The sequence below is a fragment of the Thamnophis sirtalis genome, unplaced genomic scaffold (assembly GCF_051295495.1).
Source record: "Thamnophis sirtalis isolate CommonGarterSnake01/CBP01778 unplaced genomic scaffold, rThaSir2_p1.2 scaffold_8, whole genome shotgun sequence".
Lineage (NCBI taxonomy): Eukaryota > Metazoa > Chordata > Lepidosauria > Squamata > Natricidae > Thamnophis > Thamnophis sirtalis.
In genome coordinates, this window is record NW_028261388.1 from 16341854 (window position 1) to 16367209 (window position 25356).

General features: G+C 41.6%; 1 protein-coding gene across 2 annotated transcripts in view; it reads right to left on the bottom strand.

Annotated features, from left to right (window-relative positions):
• PDGFD (platelet derived growth factor D) overlaps window positions 1-25356 on the bottom strand; it is a 194741-nt gene that overhangs the window by 38374 nt on the left and 131011 nt on the right. The gene's annotated exons all lie outside the window — the stretch shown is intronic.

The following is a 25356-nucleotide window of genomic DNA, read 5'->3' on the forward strand; positions in this document are numbered from 1 at the left end:
TCAAAAAGGGGCATGGAGGGGTTGTGGGGGGGGTTGCACATGTATGTGCAGGGTGGTGAGGCAGAGGATGATGTCATGCACACATTGCATTTTGGATATGGGCATGCATGCACACAGTCGGCATGTGACGACAAAAAAGTTAGCCCTCACTGCTATATACTTTTTTTAGGCTTTATATAGCAATAGCACTTAGACTTATATACCACTTTACAATGCTTTTACAGCCCTCTCTAAGCAGTTTACAGAGTCAGCCTATTGCCCCCAACATTCCTCATTTTACCCACCTCGGAAGCATGGAAGGCTGAGTCAACCTTGAGCTTGGTGGGAATTGAACTGCCAAATTGCAGAAGCAGCCTATAGTACTGCATTCTAATCACTGTGCTACCATGGCTCTTACATAATGCCTAGAAATTATTTTATTTATTTAATTTATATTGCCTATTCGCACATGGCGACTCAAGGCGGCTTACAGAATATAAAACCTCATTTAAAACAATAAAACGAATAAAAAAGAATCAAATAAATTAATATAACAAAATTACCACCCACCCCTCACTCCCTGGTGACAGAAGATCACATGAGCCATTTAATGGGCTCTATCCTGCTTTAGGTTCCGCAGGCTTACAGAATATAAAACCTCATTTAAAACAATAAAACGAATAAAAAAGAATCAAATAAATTAATATAACAAAATTACCACCCACCCCTCACTCCCTGGTGACAGAAGATCACATGAGCCATTTAATGGGCTCTATCCTGCTTTAGGTTCCGCAGGCCTGCTGGCAGAACCAGGTCTTCAGGCCCTTCCAGAAGAGTGTTAAACTGGGGACCATTCTAATCTCCAGAGAGAGGGAGCCACCACGGAGAAGGCCCTTCTTCTGGGTCCCACCAGGTATGTCTCCCTAGAGCATGGGACACACAACATTCTTTGCCTCCCCGCTCTGGTGGGTCTGGTAGATGTGACCAGCAAGAGATGGTCCCTCAGATAACTTGGTCCCAAGCCATGAAGAGCTTTAAAGGTGACAACCAGCATCTTGAATTTCACCCCAAAACAAATCAACAGCCAATGCAGCTTCCGCAGGAGAGGGGAGATATGTGGATGCCGAGGTCTGCGCAAAACCATGCGGGCCGCTGCATTTTGCACCAACTGGAGCTTCCAATTATGCAGAATGACAAGAACTGTTTAGGCAAAGTATGAAAAGAGAGGCATGAAAAGGGGTTAAGGTTAGGATTAAGTACAGGACTTTGTAATTGAGGGAAAAAAGCAAGAGAAAAAGACCAGCATTGAGTTACTTGTTGCAAAAAGGAAGGCTAGAAGGGCATTTTTGTGGGTGTATTTTATACTTCGCTGTCTTGCCTTTCGGCATTGCAAAGAATGCCTAGGAAATGTGTGATATATAAGCGTTTCATACTTTTACATCCCGCTGAGGCCCAGTGGCGCAGTGTTTAGAGTGCAGTACTGCAGGCTACTTCTGCTGACTGCCGTCTGCCTGCAATTTGGCAATTCGAATCTGAAGTTTGACTAGCCTTCCATCCTTCTGAGGTGGGTAAAATGAGGACCCAGATTGTTGGGGGCAACATGTTGACTCTAAACTGCTTAGAGAGGGTTGTAAAGCACTGTAAAGTGGTATATAAGTTTAAGTGCCTAAAAATGCCTAATTTCACACATTGAGGGTAACAAGCTTCATTAACAGAATCTTGCACACCTGAAGTTTGTACAACTTCCCACCGCTACTTTTAATAACTTGATCCACTAGCGTGAGTCCTTCCTAAGTTTCTTCTTCTGACTGTTAAACCACTGGGGGCTGCTACCTCTCTTGTCTGATTCTTTCCTAAGCAAGATCTCTTTCCCTCATCCCCCAAGGTCATCCACACAGGCCTCTCGAAACATCTGAGAAAGATTTAAATCTCCTGACCACAAATGGATGGGTGCTGGGTCAAAACTTTCTGCCTTCAAAGTAGAGGAAAGATAACCATCAAGCCATTGCTTTGATTTCACCTAGTCTTTCCTGAGAGGAAGGGTTCAAATTTGCAAAGTAACTGCCAACTCTTTTGATCTCAGAAATCAGTGATTGGAGCCAGTACATTAAGTTCAGTCCATAAAGACATTTGTCATGCCAAACCTTCCAGGTCAGAAAAGCTAGCAATAAACACAAGCTTTTTTTAATTTTTATTTTTTTAAAAGCATTTTGAATGTTGCTGTGTTTATATTGCAATAGGTTACTTTCTGTATTGGTTCAGTTGATTGCTTTCTAAGATATTTGCAATATTTTCCATGACTGTTTGAAGGCTCTCATATTGATACAGATACAGATTGACAGAGTTGGAAGGGACCTTGCAGGTAATCTAGTCCAACCCCCCCCCCCCAAGCAGGAGACCCTCCACCATTTCTGACAGATGGCAGTCCAGGCTCTTCTTGAAAGCCTCCAGTGATTAACCACCCACAACCTCTGAAGGTAAGCTGTTCCATTGTTGATTGCTCTCATGGTCAGAACATTTCTCCTTATTTCTAGGTTGAATCTCTCCTTGATCAGTTTCCATCCATTATTCCTTGTCTGGCCTTCCGGTGTCTTGTAAAATAGCTTGATCCCCTCCTCTTTGTGGCAGCCCCTCAAATATTGGAGTACTATTATCATGTCTCCCCTGGTCCTTCTCTTAACTAGACTAGCCATGCCCAGTCCTGTAACCATTCTTCCTATGTTTTAGTCTCCAGTCCAGTCAAGTATTGTCCTTTCATCATGCCTGCAAAGAAATACTGGAGGTTTTTTTTTAATGTTATGGTAAAACACTTGGAGGCATTCTAATAAAACTGGCCAGGGATAATTAATAACACTACTATATTTTTAGAAGTGTCTGTAGATAGCACTTATTGCAATAGCACCAAGACTTATATACTGCTTTACGGTACTTTACAGCTCTTTCTCTGGAAATGGTTTTCAGAGTCTGCATATTTCCCCCAACAATCTGGGTGCACTGACCTCGGAAGGATGGGAAGCTGAGTCAACCTTGAGCTGATCAGGATCGAACTCTTGGCAGTCGGCAGAGTCAGTCTGCAGTACTTCCCCCGTGGAGGCCCTTATTTTCATTCCATTCTTCCAAAAATGAAAAACCTTCAGACATTTTAATATGGGCAAATATTTGTTTCAAATTGGATCTGGTTGACTTCCAATTACATAGCTGAAATGAATCATTTTCAGATTTTGAATCACCAACTTGAATCAAAATCGGTGCCAATTTAAATTTTGTGCCAGGGTACAAACCAACAAAAATGAGTCCCTGTGGATTTCACTCCAATAGTCATTGTCAACTATAGGGAGCAGTGCTCATCCCTGTTTCAAGGCCTTTGAACCAGCACTGCCCAAAGACATTTCTGCTGTCTTGTGGCCAGCATGACGTCATGGAACACTGTTGCCTTCCCACCAAAGTGGTACCTGCTTATCTATTCACATTTGCATGCTTTAAACTGCTATGCTGGCAGGAGCTGGAGCAAGGATGGGAACTCACCCCATCACATGGTGCTCAGGTCTCGAACCTGAGCTGCTGGCATTCCAGCCAACAAGCCCAGCATCTTAACGGCCGAGTCACTGTGCTGCCCATAAACAAACAAACAAACAAACAAACAACAGCTAAAATAAAATATTCCCCAGTGGCTGTTGAGCTAGACTTTTCCTTTCTTTCTCGGTGCAGTGTCGCTTGATTAATTAGATTCTGGTTAATTACATTTTGTACTTGGGCTCCTAATTGTTGTTTTATAGCATATTTGGGTCTAATTGGTGTTCACTGCATTGCAGAGATGTGCACTCAAAGGAGGGCTGAGCAAGGATATTGGATTTTTCTATAACGCTTTGATATCACACCTAAGTGCACATTTGTTCAATTGCATGGTGGGAGGAAGGGAAAGCCAGGTGCGATCTATGTGCTATTAAGCATCCATCTATGTGCAAGATCTTTTGGCTGTGGGCAGAGCATGAACTTGTCTTCCTGAATTTACATGAAGATTCATTGACTTTTTAGAAGCTCTGTGGATTCCATTTAATTTCCCGGTAAACATATAAGAGAAATGTCATGTTTCAGAGGGAGGACAGAAGTTAAAGCAATTTATTTAACTCCCTTCTCCTGAAGGAGACCGAATCGCTGTTTGGAAAGAAGGTGGAGAGTTAGGATATGTGTTTGCGTAATCTCCAAATTAAAGAAGAAGGAAAAGTCCTTATAAACTTTCTCAGAAGATAATAACGCGGCATATGTGAGAGACCTTTCTCTGTCTCTGAAGATTAAAAGCATGGTCTTTTGCCAGATTCATTGTTTACCAGTGGGATCAAAAGATGCTGATTTTTGTGGGAAGCAGAAAAGAATACTGCTGTTCAGATTGTTTTAAAAGGTCTTTAGCCTAATAGTCTGAAAGGAAATGCACGGGGGAGATTTCTTTCCTTCCATTAATTGTAAAACATTGATTTCTCATATTTTTTTGCACAAAAGATAAAAAGGGGTCTTTAAAAGATATGAAGGTTTATTTTGAAAAAAAAAGCACAATTCTTTTTCAAGTTTCTAGGTTCTATCATATCTCAAGACTTAAAATAGACACCTAACATCAAAAATGTCATCAAAAAAGCACAACAAAGAATGTTCTTTCTGCCCCAACTCAGAAAGCTCAAACTGCCCCAAAAGCTGCTGATTCTGTTCTACAGAGGAATTATTGAGTCTGTCATCTCCACCTCTATAACTGCCTGGTTTGGCTCTGCAACCAAACAAGAAAGACACAGACTTCAATGGATAATTAGAACTGCAGAAAAAAACAATTATTGTCAACCTGCCTTCCATTGAGGACCTGTATACTGAACGAGTCAAAAAGAGGGGTGTGAAAATAACTACAGACCCCTCACATCCTGGACATAAATTGTTTCAACTTCTACCCTCAAAAACACACTATAGAGCACTGCACACCAGAACAACTAGACACAAAGACAGTTTTTTTTCCCTGAATGCCATCACTCTGCTAAAAAACTACTTCCCACAACACTATCATATTACCTACTAAGACTGTATTACTATTATTCTTCTCTTCCTTCTTAGTATCTATCTCTTCCCACTTATGACTATAACCATGTTGCTTGTCTTTTTAAAATTTATATTGCTTTATTTGTTTCCTAGTATGATTTGATTGCTTATTAGTAACCTATGACTATCACTAAGTGTTGTATCTTATGATTCTTGATGAATATATTTTATTTTTCTTTATGTACACTGAGGGCTTATGCACAAAAGACAAATTCATTGTGTTTTTAATCACACTTGGCCAATAAATAATTCTATTCTATTTTATTTATGAAGTAATTTAGTCAGTTAGTTATTATTTAGCTAGTAGAATTTAGTCAGTAATTGATAAGGAACAGGGGTATCAAACTCAAGGCCCAGGGGCCAGATTTGGCCTGTGGGGTACTTAGATCTGGCCCGTGAGATTGCCCTGGAAACAGCGGATAACCGGCCCTTCTGCAGATGAAAACAGGCTACTGAGCTCCGTTTTCAGCTGCCACAGCTTCCTGTGTGGCCCTTCCCAAGCTCCATTTTCACTGCCAGAGGGTTGTAGGAGGCCGTGGCAGACAAAAATTGAGCTCGGGAGCCTGTTTTTGCTGGCAGAGCGCTCAGGTCACCAAAGACGCCCCTGACATCAAGCTGGCCACACCCACCCTGGCCACACCCACCCCGGCCCCCTGATGTAAAAAGCAACCCTGATGTGGCCCTCCACAAAATTGAGTTTGATACCCCTGATATAGAAGATAATGATGAACCATTGCCCCATGGAACTGGCTTGCCCCACTCATGCTGGCAGAAAAGGCCTCCTTTTGATCCTGTCGGCCAAGGAATTTTTACTAGTAGGACCAAGGAGAGGATCCTTCTCTTCTGTGGCCCCTGCCTTCTGGAACACCTTAGCTCTTGAGGTGAGATCAGCCTCTACCCTTCAGACTTTCTGGAAGAGCCCTAAAACATAGATCTGGCAGTTGTTTTGGGAGGAGGGGGTGTTCAGTGTGGGCTGGAGGTGGCTGAATAAATGAGACACAATTGTTGATCCTTGTACTATCTGTGCTTTTTTTTAAAAAAGAAATATTTAATTGCTGCTAATCTTAATTTTAATGGGTTTTTTATTTATTTATGCTTTTATACCATTGTAAGCTGCCTGAGTCATGTGAGATGGTGAGATTGGCGGCATATAAAATAATTAAATAAATAAATAGTTGGTGTTTCAAATTCCAAGATTATGAGGCACTTGGGTCACATTTAAATACTGTAATCCTCTGCCTATTTGCTAGGAATGTAACCTCACAAAATTAAATCGGATGCGAGTTATGTGGAACATAACAACCATGTTTCCCTGAAAATAAGACAGGGCCTTATTTTCTTTTGACCCCCAAACAAGCACTTGGCCTTATTTTGGGGGAGGTTTCATTATTTTTGAGGTGCAGGAGGCGGCTGTTGTGGCTGCTGTTGTGCTTCAATATTTTCAGGGAGGGCTTATTTTTGTGGGAGGGCTTATTTTAGCGCATGCACTCAAACGCCTGATTGGGCTTATTGTCCGGGGAGGTCTTATTTTCAGGGAAACAGGGAAGTTGTCATCTACATCTTTTTCCCCATTAAAGGTTTATTCATCATTGTATACAAATTTGTGAAAGTCTGTTAAACTCTAAAGAGAGCCCATCCCATCCAAGAGTACACACTGAATGATCTGTTGGGCCATTTTCACAGCACAGAACTTGGCAATCCTAAAAGTTATGTAATACTTCACCCCCCCCCAAAAGAGCAGAATAATATACTATCCCTACCTAATCAATGTATTGCAAATTTTAAGGTCCTCCTATTAGCTACATAAAAGGTTTCAAATATTCAAACAATATTTTAAAGATATTTTCTGCTGTTATTTTGTTTGAAATTTAACCCACGCAGAAATTCCAGCCATCAAAATAATCACACCTGATAGAACATTCATTTTATATGCATACCCAAGTCAAAAGTCAGTGTTACAGACTGGCACATTAATCATTCAGTGATGATTGAGACATTGGACTAGGTCACCCAAAAATCTAGTCTCTGTATGTTTATATAACAGGCTAAGCTTGGTTAGTGTTAGCTTTTTTCGTGATTTAGCAGGTTGTATGACCCCAGCCTGACTAATTAAGATGATTACTCAATTTGCTTTGCAAATCCAGAAAACACATTATTCCAGTAATTAAAGATTGTGTGTTGTGCAAACCCAACTAATGTACAAAAATCAAAGGATGGTGCTATCAGGAAATACTGTGTAACGTTGTGTCAGAGAAAGCATTCATTTGTTTCTCCCTTTTGCATGTTAAATGGGAATGTCAGGTAAGCAGCTAGAGAATAAAAATAGAGTATCTGCATATTTCCTGGTTTATGAGCATCAAAGGGGTCTGGTGCATGAATAAGCACTTTCTACACCTTCAATCTCTTTCTAAATGCATCTGGCGGATGTGCCTGAACCAGCACTGAGGGGGCACTGCAAGCCCAATGAACTTCGGCTAAGAGAAGAAAGGAGACAGATTTTATTTGCTCGTAATTGTGAAAGAGATAAATTGCCTGCAAGGCACCTGATTATTATCCACTGTCTTGTTAATCCCAGCTAGTGTCTGTGTGTTCAAACAAGAAATGCAGTTCTCAGGGAATTATTATTTATTTAGACGCTCAGATGAGCTGGCTTTTAGTCTATCCTTTACTTATACATAGACAAATATGCCTAATAATTTCAGGAATAGCTGAAACCATGTTCCACTAACAGGGCTCTTCTCCTACTTTACAGTGAATAGTCCTTCATTTGCAAAACTGTCCAATCACTTCTTCTAAATGCACTGCAGCTGAAACCAAGCAGCTGAACAAATATTTGTTTGATGTCCTTTTACTGAGTTACCCAATTATTTTTATTTGCACAACAAATCAATGTGGTCAAATGGGAAGTGCGAGACACATGTAGGGAGAAGGTCTCTAAATTCATTACGAGGCCTTTTTCCTTAAGAAAAGAACCAGGATGGATTTAGGGAATGGCAAAGATTTGTCTTTGTAAGACAATTTATAAGGGACGGGATTTGTAAGAGATGCGGTGGCTCAGCCTACACAGGCTGGACTAAGTTATAAGAAGAAACACATGTTCCATATTGCCTTTCTCTATTGCAAATCATCTTGCTTCTTGATCAGCCTAATCAAACTTCCAAACTTAAATATTCCACATGCCAGGTAGCTTTTGTGTTTTAAGGTGTCCAGACCTAGAAACATATTGGCCAAAGGGTTGCAGTGCCTCAGTAGCTAAGATGCTGAGCTTGTCAATCAGAAAGGTTGGCAGTTCGGCGGTTCGAATCCCTAGCGCCACGTAATGGAGTGAGCTCCTGTTATTTGTCCCAGCTTCTGCCAACCAAGCAGTTCAAAAGCATGTAAAAATGCAAGTAGAAAAAAAGGAACCACCTTTGGTGGAAAGGTAACAGCATTCTGTGTACATTCAGTGTTGAGTCATGCTGGCTACATGACCATAGAGACATTTTCAGACAGCGTTGGCTCTTCGGCTTTGAAACAGAGATGAGAATCACCCCCTAGAGTTGGGAATGAGTAGCACATATATGCGAGGGGAACCTTTACCTTTAAAGATTTGTCCTAGGAGGCAGAAAGCTATTGCCAGTTAAGATTAGGGCAGACTTCCTCAGTTGCTGACATTTAGATGAATTGGACCCTAAATCTTATCATTTCGAGAACTCTTGATCATGCCAGCTAAGGATAATGTAAGTTCTAATTTAGCCCATTTAGAGGACAGCAGATTGGGGAAAATGGATAAATTCCTGTGTAACTCACATGCACCCTTTTAGTCTGAAATTGTAACTACGGTACTTTTTTTATTGGTATGTTTGGAAATAGGAGAAAACGTTGACTTGATTTGGAATTCATTTGTATTTAACTAAAATTTTATTAATTAAATGCAATTACTGTATTAGCCATTTATATACCCCCCCCTCCCCTTGGTAGACTAAATGTGACTTTTCTATAGCAAATATTGGGGTTTTCTTGGAGACACACTGGAGACATTTTTAGGATCAAATGTGACTGTAGAACCTTAAGTTGTGCCATCTGCTTTCTACTCTCCTTTGGTGTAATGCTCTAAAATGATAAGTGAATCTGTCTGATCATGTCATGGCGCAGTGGTTAGAGTGCAGTACTGCAGGCCACTTCAGCTGACTGTTACCTGAAGTTCAGCGGTTCTAATCTCACCTGCTCAAGGTTGACTCAGCCTTCCATCCTTCCAAGGTGGGTGAAATGAGGACCCAGACTGTGGGGGCGATATGCTGACTCTGTAAACCGCTTAGAGAGGGCTTTCAGCCCTATGAAGCGGTATATAAGTCTAACTGCTATTGCTATTGCTATTGCTATTCACGGGTTTTGGGAGACAGCAAAGAAATAAATGTAACTTATTGAAAGATGTTTTCTTCTTCATTCATTTAGATTTACTTTTATCAGCATTACTGGAAAGTTGGTCATCTTTATCTTTTTTCTTATCATAACAACAAAAACCATTTTCAAAAGTTTAAAATTTAAAATAACAGATAAATATATCAAGCTTCAATAATAGGGGTACTTCTATCGGTGCTCCAAAGGCAATGCATGCAATATTATAAAACACATGGGATGGAAGCTGCTACTTACTGGGAAACAATCTGCCAATCATATATTTTTTTTAAAAAATGTTCCTGATCCTTTGATAGGTCATGACCCAAAGTTTGAGATCGTTGGTGTAAGTGATTCAGATTCAAACCTAACATTTTTTGGCTTCAGAATGGGCATAATATGGTTTTGTGGTTCAAGGCTCAGCAACCACTGAGCTAAAATGTCCTAGTGTTTCCCTTCACTTTTCCACTGTATATCATAATTACTATAACATACAGTTCAAGTGAGGAAAATTATTTCAATTCCGACAACATAAATCTAGCTCTATAAAAACAATTCTACAGCAATATAGTGTGAAGTTTGTCAAATAAAAATTGTGATTGGAGTAATAGCAATAGCAATAGCAGTAGACTTATATACCGCTTCATAGGCCTTTCAGGCCTCTCTAAGCGGTTTACAGAGAGTCAGCATATTGCCCCCAACAATCTGGGTCCTCATTTTACCCACCTCGGAAGGATGGAAGGCTGAGTCAACCCTGAGCCGGTGAGATTTGAACCGCTGACCTGCTGATCTAGCAGTAGCCTGCAGTGCTGCATTTAACCACTGCGCCACCTTGGCTCATCTTGGAGTCTGTATAGAACAAGAGGCTGGCAATTTCTTTTTGTACAATAGAATATCAGAACCTTAAAATAAAAACAGAAATGGGAAATGGATGAAAAACCTCACGAGACTGCCCAATTTGGTAAGATCTTGTTGAGCTAACTTCTTTGATATAACGTGAATGCACTGAAATCTTGTCTGATTGGACAATCTCATAGGAATTTGCCCAGTGTAACTAAAAAAAAGAGACCTGGGGGCTCAGTGGCTAAGACGCTGAACTTGTGGATCAGAAAGGTCAGCAGTTCGGCGGTTCGAATCCCTAGCACCATGTAATGGAGTGAGCTCCTGTTACTTGTCCCAGCTTTTACCAACCTAGCAGTTCGAAAGCGTGTAAAAATATAAGTAGAAAAATAGGAACCGCCTTTGGTGGGAAGGTAACAGCGTTCCGTGAGCCTTCAGCGTTTAATCGTCCTGGCTACATGACCATGGAGACTTCAGACAATGCTGGCTCTTCAACTTTGAAACGGAGATGAGCACCGCCCCCTAGAGTCGAGAATGACTAGCACATAGGAGCGAGGGAACCTTTACCTTAACTAATTTGTAATTTTGGGAGTGCCTGGGTGTCATTCAGAGCTATTGTGGGCCTTGTGATATCAGTAGGTACCTAACGTAAGAAGCAATGGATGGAACTGCATGTATAATGTTAATTAGGATGAAGATCTGAATGCAGTTCTTTCACATAAGAACTAAAAACAATGAATATTGATTCACAGATATTTAAAAGAGAAGAAACTGAAGGAGAGACAGAGCCTAGATCTTTAAATGGCAGAAGACAGCATGAGTAATAGGAAGACATTAAAGGAAGGGAAAAATATAAGCTCACAATGAAGAAAAATTTTCCTGTCAGACAGATTTTCTTTGAGATGATCTCTCGGAAGGAATGATAGAAGGTCTATTTATTCAGGCTTTTAAAACAAGATCAGGCAGAAAAGAACCATAAAATGAAAGAGACTTCTGTCTTGAGAGATTCTTTAATGAGATATCCTAATAGCCTTTTCCTTTACTCTCAGTGTCTGCGTTCCTTTCTAATGGTTATGGCAGTGGAATAATAAAACAGAAAGAAATTGTCAATTTCTTGTGTGATATATAAAACTTTGCTAGTATTTGACTTAACCCTACAAATAACTCCCAGGGGTTACTAGTATCCACTGCTATAAAAACTACCTCAAGATTTATTTGTAAATAAATTTGGACACTTGCGTTTTCCAATCCTAGAATAATTTTTTTGTGATCATGGATCAGTTGCATTTAAAACTGTGTTTTCAAAACACAGTACCGAAATATTCTGGTGAAAATCAATACTTCTATCCATAAAATCATAATATATTCATAATAGTTAGTGAATTTGTAAATCATCCAATTAGTAATGATTGAAAGCAATGAATAGCCTCTGAAAATACATAAAAACAAAGCCAGCTCTACCATTAAGTACAGAGAAGCAATTTATTTATTTCTTTAATCAATGTATACCTAGGAAAGTCCTTAAGATTGCTTACAATTTTTTTTAAAAAAACCTAAAAACGTGTAAGTTAAAAACAAATCAAAATTACCACTAAAAACAGTTAACCAAAATGCAGTGAATGAGATAGTTCTTCTGACTTGCTTAATGCTGGGAAAAAATTGAACTAAATATAATTTATGAAGGATTATGTCCCATAGCTGCGATCAATACAGGAGAAAGATTGACCTCTGGGGAGGGAACATCTTCAAAAGGCAGCAGGAAGGCCTGAAGTACTTCCTGAAGTTTTATAAGAATTTGCTTTGCTAAAAGATTGCATAGTTCTTTTTTTCTTTTAAAAATATTTTCCATTGTTTTTAAGTGCATTTGTTTGACTCTGAAAATGATTCGCACAAGACGATTAGGTTTTGTCTTCTGCGGAGATTTATACATCTAATGGAAATCAAACGTCAACTCTAATAATTCAACTGACTTTCATGAAAAGAAAATGAATTTAGTAATTTGGAATTAAAAGTAAATACGATGAATATTTCCAATTAAATTGGCAGCACTTGAAACTTATACATGTTGAATGACACAACAGCCCTGAGAGTATATCCAAGAGTTTTCATATCAAAAACTCATTTACATTACAATACAGTAAGCTAAATTCTGGAGTTTGAAAATATTTTCTGTAACACATTTTCTAATGTGTTACATTATACAGATTCAGTTTGGCACCTACATATTGGTGTGCTATGGGTATTAGTTTAGATCAGTGATGGAGAACCTTTTTGGAACCGATTGCCCAAACTGGAATGTATGTGCAGGGGCGCCAGAGCACCAGAAATTTGAAGACCAGCTGGCCAGCGCGCATGCGCGCACTGACCAAGCTGGTCTTTGGGTTTCCAGCGCATGCATGTGTTTCGGCCAGCTGGTCTTCAGGTTTCTGGTGCTCAGGAGTATGTGAAGAACATCTGGCCAGCATGCAAAACCAGAAGAGCAGCTGGTGACGGCATGCGGTGTGCCCACAGAGGGCTCTGCGTGCCATCTTTGGCACATGTGCCATAGGTTTGCCATCACAGGTTTAGACTATCTTCTGCGATTGTAATAGTGAGGGAGGTGATATATTTAATTTTGAATTTTGCATCTGAGGTGAAAATAATAAGGTCTCCTCATCATCAAAAGTTCTGTTTGGGCATCAGGAACTTGATTGAATGTACAAGTTGTGAACTTTCTTCAAATGAGTGAAACAACTCGAGTTTTCTAACTATTAAATTATTGTGCATGCTGCGAAGGACTTTCCAATTTACAAATCTTCCCATGTGACCAAATGTTTTACTACCCTGCATTTAAACTTTTAAAAACCTACCCATATGACCTAATGGTTTTTAATATTTATTTTTCAACTGGGTATATACTTAGGGCAGACTTCTTGCAAATCAATGGGAAGTCAGCTGGTCATCAACAAATTAGGGCTTGATTTCTAAGGATCTCTAAGGTTAGATTCATCCCATTGATTTTATTGTTTGAATATGCCATACATTTATTTACAAGAATAGAGTAGGGAGGAAATGGCTAAATGAACCTCCATGTTGTTAATGTGAAAGCATATGTACTGTGATTCTGTTGAAATCTACATTCTGTAAACTCCTAATCATTTCTTTATTTAAACTCATGATAATTCACTGTGGTACTTACAAGTCCTATTAGCCCCATTCTAATTCAACAGTTAGAACTGCTAGAATGACAGCAGGGTTACTGTTAACCTCACTCCCATCAAAAGCAATGAAATGGAAAGCCAACCCCAGGCGCGATTCATCTCCACTACTTGTTTTATCTGCCCACATCTTTTGCAACGAGGATCTTCTAGAATTTGAAACTGAAGAGGGGTTAAACATCAGGTGGTCCACAAAAGATTACGAATGACAGCTCAGCATGAATGCTTGCATAATTCTTGGCTCTCATGTGACTCTAATCACATGGAAGATTAGCACACCCAAGTAGGACTCACATATTTAGCAAAACCACATGTACAATGCATCAAATGTCCAAAATAGTTGAAAGTAGATTGATGTGGGGAGGGAACAACTTTTTTTTTGGCACTGAGAACATGCTGTGTATGTCTCCAGGGATCGCTGCTGCTGGGGATTGCTTGATCAGTGCATGACTATGATGATGGATGTGGTAATCACAAAACACTGATTTACTGCAGAGCAAACTAATGCCCTTGCCTCTCTACCACCTGGGGTTACTTTTGCCATCTTTCTGGGCACATGAGCATGATTCCAAGTAAAGCACTGGATTAAAACCACTTGCTCTTTATTATTATTGTTTTCATTCAATCGAGGGCCTAGAGGCATTCATATACACTAGGATGCTATTAAGGACTATGTCGGAGAGTGTTATATTGCTTTCTATTTAACAATTCTTCTTTCATTAAAATAATATAAAGTCAAGCTGAGCTGCAAATCTGAAGCATTAGTGCCCAGAAATACTGTCGTGACTTCCCTGATGTTTCCATATGTCACTTCCTCCTTGAGTATCTTCCACAATGTGTTGATGTTCAAAATGTGCTATATATGTTCTTTTGTAGACTGATTGTCTGGAAACCAAATTCTGTCTCCTCCATCTCTCCCTCCATTCTTCCTTTTGAAATTATATGTGATAAAAGCCCTAGAGAGGCTACAAAGCCAAATTGCCCTTGTTGGAATGTGTGTAGAAGTACAGTGGTTAAGGATCAGTGGTGGGATTCAGCCAGCTCGCATCTATTTGGGAGAACCGGTTGTTAACTTTCCTTTCAGTCCGTATTTAGGCCTGGCTACAGCACAGAAACTGCTTTGGTCGCACTGACCGATGATCTCTGGAGAGCCAGGGATAGAGCTCGCACCTCCATCCTAGTGCTTCTTGACCTCTCAGCGGCCTTCGATACGATTGACCATAGTATCCTTCTGCGATGGTTACGAGAGGTGGGGGTGGGAGGCACCGTCCTTCAGTGCTTCTCCTCCTACCTCTCGGACAGGTCGCAGTCAGTGTTGGTCGGGGGGCAGAGGTCGACCCCTAGGCCCCTGAAATATGGGGTCCCATAGGGTTCGGTCCTATCCCTCCTCCTGTTTAACATCTACATGAAGCCGCTGGGTGAGATCATTCGACGGCACAGGATAAAATACCATCAATACGCGGACAATACCCAGTTGTATCTGTCCGCCCCGTGCCAACTCAGTGAAGCGGTTGACATGATGTGCCAGTGCCTGGAGGCTGTCAGGATCTGGATGGGGGTCAACAAGCTTGCACTCAATCCAGACAAGACCGAGTGGCTGTTGTGTTTCGCTCCCAAAAATTTGGTTAGTAGTCCATCACTCAGGCTGGGGGGTGAAATTTTACACCCCTCAGACAGAGTTCGCAATTTGGGAGTCCTCCTGGACCCACAGCTGACCTTAGACCATCATTTGTTGGCTGTGACCAGGGGGGCATTTGCCCAGGTTCGCCTGGTGCACCAATTGCGTCCCTACCTGAACCGGGAGGCACTCGCAACAGTCACTCATGCCCTCGGGACCTCAACACTGGACTACTGCAATCCGCTCTACATGGGGCAGCCCTTGAAGAGCATTCAGAGACTTCAGCTCGTCCAGAATGCAGCCGTGCGAGCGATTGTGGGTGCACCCACATTACACCTATCCTCCGCGAGCTGCACTGGTTACCGATTGGTCTCCGGATATGCTTCAAGGTGCTAGTTGTCACTTATAAAGCCCTTCATGGTATTGGACCTGGGTACTTGAGAGACCGCCTGCTGCCAATTTACCTCCCAAAGACCCATTAGATCACACAGGGTTGACCTCCTCCGGGTTCCGTCTACTAGCCAATGCCATCTGGCTACTACCCAGGGGAGGGCCTTCTCTGTGGCAGCCCCGGCCTTTTGGAATGAACTCCCCGCAGAGATTCGGACCCTCACCTCTCTCCAGGCCTTCCGAAAAGCCGTTAAAACCTGGCTGTGTTGGCAGGTCTGGGGTTGATGAGTTCCCTTCCCCTCTCAATTGTGTGTCTGTTGGTTATTTTAAAAGTTTGTATTTGTAGTTCTTGTGTTTCCCTTCCCCTCTTGGGTTTGTGAGTCACCCTGAGTCCCGTTGGGAATAGGGCGGCATATAAATAAAATGAAACCTAAACCTAAACATAAAGCAGTTCAGAGAACTGGTTGTTGGAAGAAATACCATTTTGTTTGGTTTTTTCCCCCACTTTACAGGTCTAATCCTGTAAGGAAGGCAGGAAGGAAACATTCTGGTGTTGTTTCTAGCCTAATCTTTATTGCCCTGCTTAGAGAAACTGCCTCTCCGGTTAACCCTTATTACATTGTCACAGCTAAGGTGAAGCGCCCATTGAAGTGAGTGACGTTGAGTTGGCCACACCCACACAGTCACATGACCACCAATTGGTCATTAGGACAGATAACCGGTTGTTAAATTATTTGAATTCTATCACTGCTTAGGATGCTGGGTTGGAAGTTAGCCAGCTCACATTTGAGACCCAAGTGCTACCATAGGGTAGGTTGAGCTTTGTACTAACTCCTGCTGGGGACATGAAAGAAGCCCCCCCCCCCAAACTAGCCATTCCCAGGGCAAGGGTGATGTCACCCAGCTAATCCTTTTGACCTGGAGGTGCCTCAGTTGTTCTGACACCAGTGCATTGAAATCAGGGGTGGGTTTCTCGCCCCGTTCCAACTGGTTTGGTTGGAACGGGGCCGGCGGTGTCCTCGTGCATGCGTGCAGTGCATGCATGTGTACTAGCATCTGCGCGATGCTCCAGCTGCTCCTGGAGGATCGCGCAGGCGCTGTATGCGTCCTGCGCATGCGTGGAAGCGCAGAACTCGTCAAAACTGGGTAAGGACCGCGGGCGGGCGGGTGGGCCCTTCGCCGTTCCCGGAAGTTACTTACTTCCGGGTTCGCCGACCAACTGGTTCGCAGGAACCGCCGCGAACCGGTTGAAACCCACCCCTGATTGAAATTCAGAACAAGTCGATTCATTGGGAAAAAACTCCAGTGGCAAACCACTCCATGCTGATAAATCATAATAATTTAAGATAACAATCTGATATTCATGAATTGTATCTTTAGGTTTGCAATCTTTAGATATGCAGTCTCTATCACGCTATAGCCCCATGACCAATAATAAAGCTTGGCTCAGATACTCCATATTTTTATATAGAGATATATAAAAAGGAGAAAAGGAAAGACACAATCACATCATATGCTGGGGAATTCAGAGACTCAGGAAGCACCACAACACTTGTCAGGTACTGTAACAGAAGGGACATTCAAGTTTATTTCTCTCCAGACCAGCCAACATAATATTTCCCTCCACAAATGCAAGATAGAAGAGACTGTGGCTGTTGACAAGCATGAAGTTTTCAGTCTGTTGGAAACATACTATTGCTGTGTTTACATATATATATACATATATATATATATAGCTTGAAATAGATCTATACTAGTCTCCCTTTATTTATTTATCAGTACAAATAAAAAAACACAAATATAACAAAGCCAACAGTAAAAATATTGGGTTTCTGTCGTGATGGACTCTTGTGACGAGCCGAAGGACAGATGATGGAAGCAGTTAGCTTCCTCCCATAATTGGGGCTTACCAGGGGTTGTAAAAAATCTAATAGATACCTTTCACCCTGGCTTCACTGATAAACGGATAAGAGCCTGTGGCCTAATGGCTAAGATCTCTGCCTAGTATGCCTAATGTGCAATATAGCCCAGGTTCAAATCCCAGTAAGGGTATGGCTAACTGATGAGAGCTAAATAGCTTGAAATAGATACTAGTCTCCCTTTATTTATTTATCAGCACAAATAAAGAAAAACATATATATATATATATATATATATATATATATATATATATATATATATATATATATATATATATATATATATATATATATATATATATATATATATATATATATATATACACACATATATACACATATATATATATATGTGTTTGTGTGTGTGTGTATGTGTATATGTGTATGTGTGTGTGTGTATATATATATATAGTATATATATAGTGTCAAAATGTACTTTGCACTTTCTCAGAAATGTTCTTTTCTTGCTTTCTATCCCAGGAAGCCCTAAGAATTTTTCTTGGTGGTGCCTTGAGCTTCTTGACAGCTCTGTGAATAGTGCAGACCAGAAGCACATCCAGAAATACTAGGTCTGACTTTATTGTAAGGTTGCATTACCAGAATCTTGCAAGTCTGAAAATGTATCTCTTCCACCCTTCCTCATGTTTATAGTCCACTATTGGGAAATCCCTTTGGAGATGTTTATCAAATCTCCATTCCTTCTCTGGCCTCAGTTGCCACTTGTCTGATCGTTGTCTAGGCTGCAAATCTTCCTCCTGTCTCCTGTTCTGACCTTGGCTTCACAAAATCACAAAGCAGACTCCCTGTCCTGATTTTATTAAGCTAATGTGAATTCCTCTCATTCACACCCAGCAAAGTCCCAGCAAACATCTTTCAAGGGTGAATTTACAACCACAGACCTTATCAGGCTTGGAGAGCTGCCAGGCTGATATCTTCCAAATGCAATGCTGTACAAGTAAATACTTGGCAAGGAGTCTCTAAGGGTCACAAACAAATCTTCACACTAATTAAGCAAACTAATTGTCTCCTGCAAACTCCACCCCCCCTCCTTTTGAGCCTCTTTATTTCCTATGGGATGGGATATTCACTATCCACCTGTGCCTTTACTCCTGAGTCCGCCCTTGTTCCTTAATTGTCCCCTTCTCTTGGCAGTTCTGCACATTCGCACATCCGGAAAAGCCTCCAGCTGTTGTTCTCTGACTCTGAAGGCAGCTGATAGCTGTCAGATGGCCCTGGTCCCATCTCTGTCTCTGATGCAGAGCACTCATCAGATCCTTCCCCAGTCTCCAGGACTGATCTATGTTTCTCCCCAACCTCCTAATTGTCTGAGTCTGCCACCAGCTCTGTTGGCCACTGGCAGGCCACAACATCTCCCAAGATCATTTCCACACACCAGGGATGGTTCCTGTCAGTTCTAACTTCTTCTATAGAAGAGGTTCCACAAATCTACAGTGCCATTTAGAACCGATTCCAGCTCCCTCCCCCCGCCCGTCCGCACATCATCAAAATGAAGAGCAAGGGGAGGAATCCTGGGAGTTGAAGTCCACAAGTCTTAAAGCTGTCAAGTTTGAACACCCCTGGTTTTTTTCTAAAGGGTTAGGGGTGCGAGGGTCTTGTAACTTGAGAGCTTTAAGACTTGCGTTCTTCAATGCCAGAGTTCCTGAGCCAACATGACTGGAGGAGGAATTCCGGGAGTTGAAGTGCACAAGTCTTAAAGCTGTCAAGTTTGAACAGCCCTGGGGTATTTTTTTCTAAAGGGCTAGGGTGCAAGGGTCCTGTAACTTGACAGCTTTAAGACTTGCACACTTCAATGCCAGAGTTTCTGAACCAACATTTTGGTTGCTAAGCCAGAGTGTTATTAAGTGAGTTTCACCACATTTTACAAGTTGGCCATACCCACCAGTCACATGGCTGGCAAGCCACTCCCACAAAGCAGGCCACACCTACAGAAGAGGTTCTAAAAATTGCTGCCACACACTATTACATAACTTCAAGTAATTCTGTTTTTGGTTATAAGTCTTTCTACCACTGTAAAGCCTCTGACTGTCCTCACTTCCTAATGCAACAGGTCAAATAGAAGTTCTCTTCTTTCCTTGGAATGTCTCTCCAGTATAGCAAGACAGGAAGGATTCAGTCTTCTGGAAAAAAGGATTGCACATCAAAAGAGTTGCACGTGCCCTGAATAATTTAATTCTAAACTGCTTTGAAGATTGTTTCTTTTAAAAAAGGAAAACAGGATACAAATATTTTAAACAAATAAATGAAATGTGAGGACTTGTTTGAAAGCAATTTGCTTTTGTCAAATTGCAGAACAATTAAAAATGCTGAAGATTTTCTCAAAATGGCATTGGTACAACTTCTGCATAAGCTTCCTCATAAGGAAACATTTAAAGAGATCTCTAAGCCAGGGGTCACCAATCTTGTGGACCTCAGAGACACTAAATTCATAATTTTAAATCTCGCAGACCACTAAAATGATCTACCTAATGATCAGCTGGGTGGATGTGGCTAGGTGGTTATGTAACTGGGTGGGTGTGGCCAAATTGATGTCACTCACATCAAGGGGCATTTCAACAGCCTCTACTCGCCCTCCTTTCCCACCCACTCCTCGCCTGTCCACATGGGCTCCTTGGGGCCCCAACAAGAATCAGATGTTGGAGCTAAGCAGCTATCAAGACAACGAGTTGGCAAAATAGCTGGTGCAGTTCAAATTGTTCTGACTGAGAAGGAGGCTCAGCAGAAACCCCTCACTGAGGACTAAGAGCACAGGCTTTCCAAAAAGAAGGAAGACCTGTGGGAGTGCAAGACGAGGTACCGGCGCCTGGAGGCTCAGTGGGCTGAGATGGTCAGCCACTTCCAGGCCTTGATGAAGTCCATCTGGAACAAGACCCTCCGGTTCTTCGCCACCAGCGGCACTTCCCTCCAGCCTTCACCCAAAGCCCTGCACCAGGAGGCTGAAGCAGAGCCCAAGTCGGAATTTTTGCCCCCCTCCAACCTGCATAAAAAGACCCCAAAGGGGGAGACTCTCCGCAGCAATACAAACGCTCATTGCATGTATCCAGCCCAGGAGCCGTAGTTTGAGGTCCCCTGATTTAATGCAATATAAAAAATGCAAATAATTTCTCTGTGGACCACCAAAATTTTCTCACGGACCACCGTGTTGGTGACAGCTGCTCTAAGCAGCTTGTAACCTCACTCAGATCCTCCAGACTTAAGAGCCTACTGGTCATGGTGGTGTTTTTCAGACATAATTCTCAACTGATTGTACTGTTGAGAATTGTTAAGATTTACAGTCCATCCTATCAGGAGGGTATCAGATTACAAAAGTTTGCTTTTGTACTTGCAGCATGCACAGGAAGAATACATTCGATTAAAAAATTATTTTCGACTCCAGGCAGAAAAAAAAGAAAGGTTTGCATCGATTCCTTTAAACATGCCCGAAACGCTCAGAGGCCTCACAATCTGGAAAAAGCCCTTTTGCTTTCCAAGCAGACTAGGGCCAAATTCTGGCAAGCAAAACTGACTTTCTATGCGCAATTTTGACATCACAGACCCTTGGCAACAACATTCATCCATTTTCTCCTCCTGGGGAAAAAAACCCAAACCAAACAGAAATCTCTGTTCTTTTGCAATGTTATATATTTTCTTGTTTCCTGAATCCCAAGGGTTTCAATTCAAAACCTGCACACAATTTCTCCTAAAGCTGGCTAATTATAAGAGAGGTCCTTTGGAAATATCACACAAAGCAGCAGTGCTTAATTTTTATGCATTGTGGTGCTCCAGGGAAAGCAATACCATAAATTGTTGTTTTGCTAAATTGCCTTCAAATTAAAGGCTTCCACAGTGGAGTAACTTAGCTCATGAGAATAGCTTTGGAGATCGATGTCAATATCCTGTTTAACTCAGTATTCTGAGTCCAACGGGGCCATATCTGGTTTCTTCTGGATTTTTCAGCACCGAAGCTCCTATGTTGTTTCTTCTTCCTTAGTCATTGTTTTGAAATGCTCCTGGAGTATACATGTCTCACTGGCACCAGAGGTGGGTTCCTACTGGTTTGGACTAGTTCGGCCGAACCGGTAGTGGTTTGCTAGTCTGGGTTGCTGGAATCAGTTTCCCGGTTGGTACGGCATGGCTTTTTAAAATTTTGTAATGTTCTGTGCATGTACAGACCTATTTATGGGCGACTGCACACGCACGTGCAAAATTGTGCATGCACCAAACTGGCACCAATGCCGGCAGCAACTCACCCCTGACTGACACGTGTACATAAATACCACTTGGGACTCTCCACTAAGTTTGTGAACAGGGATATTAGCTGAACGATTTCTCCAACATTTTCCAGGAGGGTGGGAACCAAGAAGCTATGCTTTCAGTAATTTTCTGATAATTTCCCCACAACATTTACTATGAAATATGAGGTACTTATAGTCACAAAAGTTATTCTTTCCCTGGTGGTAGACTGCAAATGTATTGCCATAGGAGGTGCCTTGCTGAGTCAGAGAGTGGGGTCAAACGCATCATCAGTCATGAATCTCTCCACACCCACAAGAGATCTAAGTCCAGTCCACCTCAAATTTCTTTTACTCTTATCTACCACCAATTTTCTTTGGCTGTTAGTAGTTCAGATTCTTGTAGAGAGCTTAAGCTTGCAATAAATATTTATACCCATTTGAACTGACAGGATCTCCTGATCTCCCTGGTGCCTGTTAGTTGGATCACATTGTTCATCCACATTGTCCAAGGGGAAGACTCCGTCTTCTCAGTGACAATAGCAAAACAAAAACTGTCCTCTGAAATTTTTATACGGGCAGATAATTTTTTTCTTTAAACTTCTCCAAAGAATTTTTTTTCATGAATTTATCAAAGGCGTAACTCTCTCTTTAATCATCATATTTAGTATTACTATATGGGAAAAAAATACTATCCTTTTTTTCCCCTGGAACTTAATGAAAGTGCAGGAGACAAAATTAACCAGGTTCTCCAGATAAAAGCACACTGAGATGTATTTGCTCTATTTTTTATTGTAAGATTACATTCACAGAATCTTTGAAGATTAACATGATAACTTTCCCTTCTTCGCCCATATATATGATGTCGAACCTATGGCACACATTCTAAAGGTGGCATGCAGCATGTGCGCGCACCTCCCCAGGCCAGCTGGCCTTCGAGTCACTGCTGCGCATGCATGGGGGAGTGTGTGAGGGGGTCATGTGTGCATGCACAGGGGATGAGGTGCATGTGCAGAGTTGTGCACGCATGCATTGGAGCAGGGCGTGTGCAAGGCTATCATGTGCACATGTGAGGGGGTCGCACGTGCATGTGAGGGGGTGAGGCATTTTGGGGGGCATGCACACATGTGTGGGAGGCAGGGGGCATGTGCAGGGGGTTGCATTTTGGGGGTTCGAGCACGCATGTGCACATTTGCACGTGCACACAGGCGCTTTGGGCACTCAGCCCAGAAAAGGTTAGCCATCACTGACCTATACAGTCCAGGAAACTAGGGACAGTTTCTTATGAGACATTTGCCAAATCCCCATTTCTCTTGCTGGTGCCTTTTATCTGCCTACTTTGCATTTCTTTCTCTTATCTCCCAAGGTCATTCTCACAGTTCAGAGCCATCACAGATGGACAGAGAGAGGATGGTGCAGTGAAAGACAAGAAAGCCACAGATGTCTGCCCTTCCTTATAACTCAGAATTTCTCTTCTCCTTTAGAATACATTCTAAAGCAAACCCTCTGACCAAACAGGAAGGCCACTGCCACAAAAGGCAGGAGAATTTCTCTGCCCATTCATTATAGAAATCCGTAAAGTAAAAAAAAAAAGGAAAAGGAAGCTGCCGAAAACCGAATAGCAGCTCTTTCACCCCCCCCCCCCCAAGTAAGGTGCTTTCTCAGGTTTCAACATGCCTTGAAATTTATAGGATGAGAAGCGGAGTGTCACTACTGTGACACTAATATACATAATTACCTGGCTCATAAGATTTCTGTCTACAGAGTTGCTAATGGGAATGTTTATTTTTAAAATAAATTTCTAGCTGCACACAGCTAAAGCATGAATCTCATTTTTAGGTTGCTTGATCAACTGCTGTCCATTGTAGAATACCCATCACAATTTATTACATTTATATTCTAATATGCAGTCGTGGGAAGGTACTTCTCACATAGGTCTCACACTCAACAACTCTGTAGGGTGGGATGATACTACAGGATTGGGAAAAGTAAGCTGGTATATGCCCATTTCCTTTTCCCCCCCCATTTTCAGATAGTAAACCACTCAGGATCATGTGACAAAGATGGGCAGCATGAAAATCTAACAAATAACTAAATAAAAAGGCTACATTGGCTCAGAACAATGTTGCTTTATTAAGCAATGTTTTCAGTCTGAGTAAGATACTGAGGATATTCCAACACGTTGTCTCTATTCTGAAAAAAATCCCCAGAACCTATATATTTTTTTTCTTTTTATGACCCTTTAATCCCTTATTTTGACATGGAGTCAAGACAACTCCATCCCAACTGAGTGGAGATGAGCATTTACTGGCCGAATGCCCTTCCTGATGCCAATGCAGAGTTCACAGTAGATATTTTCTCTTTGCGCCTGGATAGAGAAACATCTGCCACTGCCTAGGATTGAACCCTCAACCTTCTGAGTTGGAGGTGAGTGTCTTCACCTCTAGACCATCATGCCGCTCCCATAGAGCCTACATTAACCACCAGATAATCATGCTGAGCAGCTGACTGATTATATGCCATCAGGTTGGTATTGACTCTTAGAATCCACATAGATATTTCTCTACGATGATCTGTCCCTACCTTGGCCCTTCACTTCTTACAACAATGCACCCTTTGTCACTGTAACTGAGACCACCTTGCTGCTGACCTTCCCTTTCCTTCCAACTTTCCCAACATTAGAGCCTTTCTATAGAGATCAAGCTCTACAGACAGTGTATTCAAAATATAATAATTTGTTGACCCACATGTGCATCTGAGGGACTGTCTCTTTCCAATCACATCTACTTGACCCACTAGAGTCAGGAGACAAGGCATGTTGCAGGTCCTATCCTCTAAGGAGGCACATCTGGCAGGACCTAGAAGAAGGGCCTTCTCTGTGGTGGCTCCCTCCCTTTGGAACACTATTCCTGCAGAAATTAGATCGCCCCCTACTTTGATAGCCTTTCAGAAGGCCCTGAAGACTTGGTTTTGCCAGCAGGCCTGGGGAACCCAATGTGCAATGGAGCCCATCAAATGGCTCATTTAATTGGGCGCTGTTGCTGGGGGAGGGGTGTTATTGTTTTTTTAATTATTATTATTTTTCTACATTGTGTTTTTATCACTTGTAAGCTGCCTAGAGTTGCTATGAGTGAATAAGCAGCTGTATAAATTTTCTAAATAACTAAATAAATCTTTGATTGCTGAGGACTTTTGTGTGTTTTGCTGAGCTTCATGAGCATTTTTCCTCCCCACTCTGTCTTCAGCTGAGGTTATGTTGGACCTGGATAAGCGTGTCACCTTTCCGAGACTGTTTTTTTCACAAAAAAATGGAAAAATAAAGAGGCTCCCTCCGAACAAGAAATAATAAATAAGATACCGATGTGCGCAGAAATGGATAGACTGACTCTAGAGCTCAAAGACAAGGGTGAGACGGAATATCACAAAATCTAGGACAGATGGTTAGAAATGAGGGAAAAAGGCCAGGACAGAAAAACACAGACAAGTTTAGAACTGGAAAATATGGTATTAAGAAGGTGCGATAGGTAGGAATTGGATATGTATTTGTATGGTTAGTAATTGTAAAAAAGAAAGGATCAATGGACAGGTAATCTGACTGACTAGACCTACCCATGCAAAGGATCTAAAATGTAATCATTGTAAGATCCAATCACTATATGGGAACTTTTATGTCAGAAATGTCGCACTATGTCCAATGTTTTTAATGTTTATCTAATAAAAAATTTTCTTTA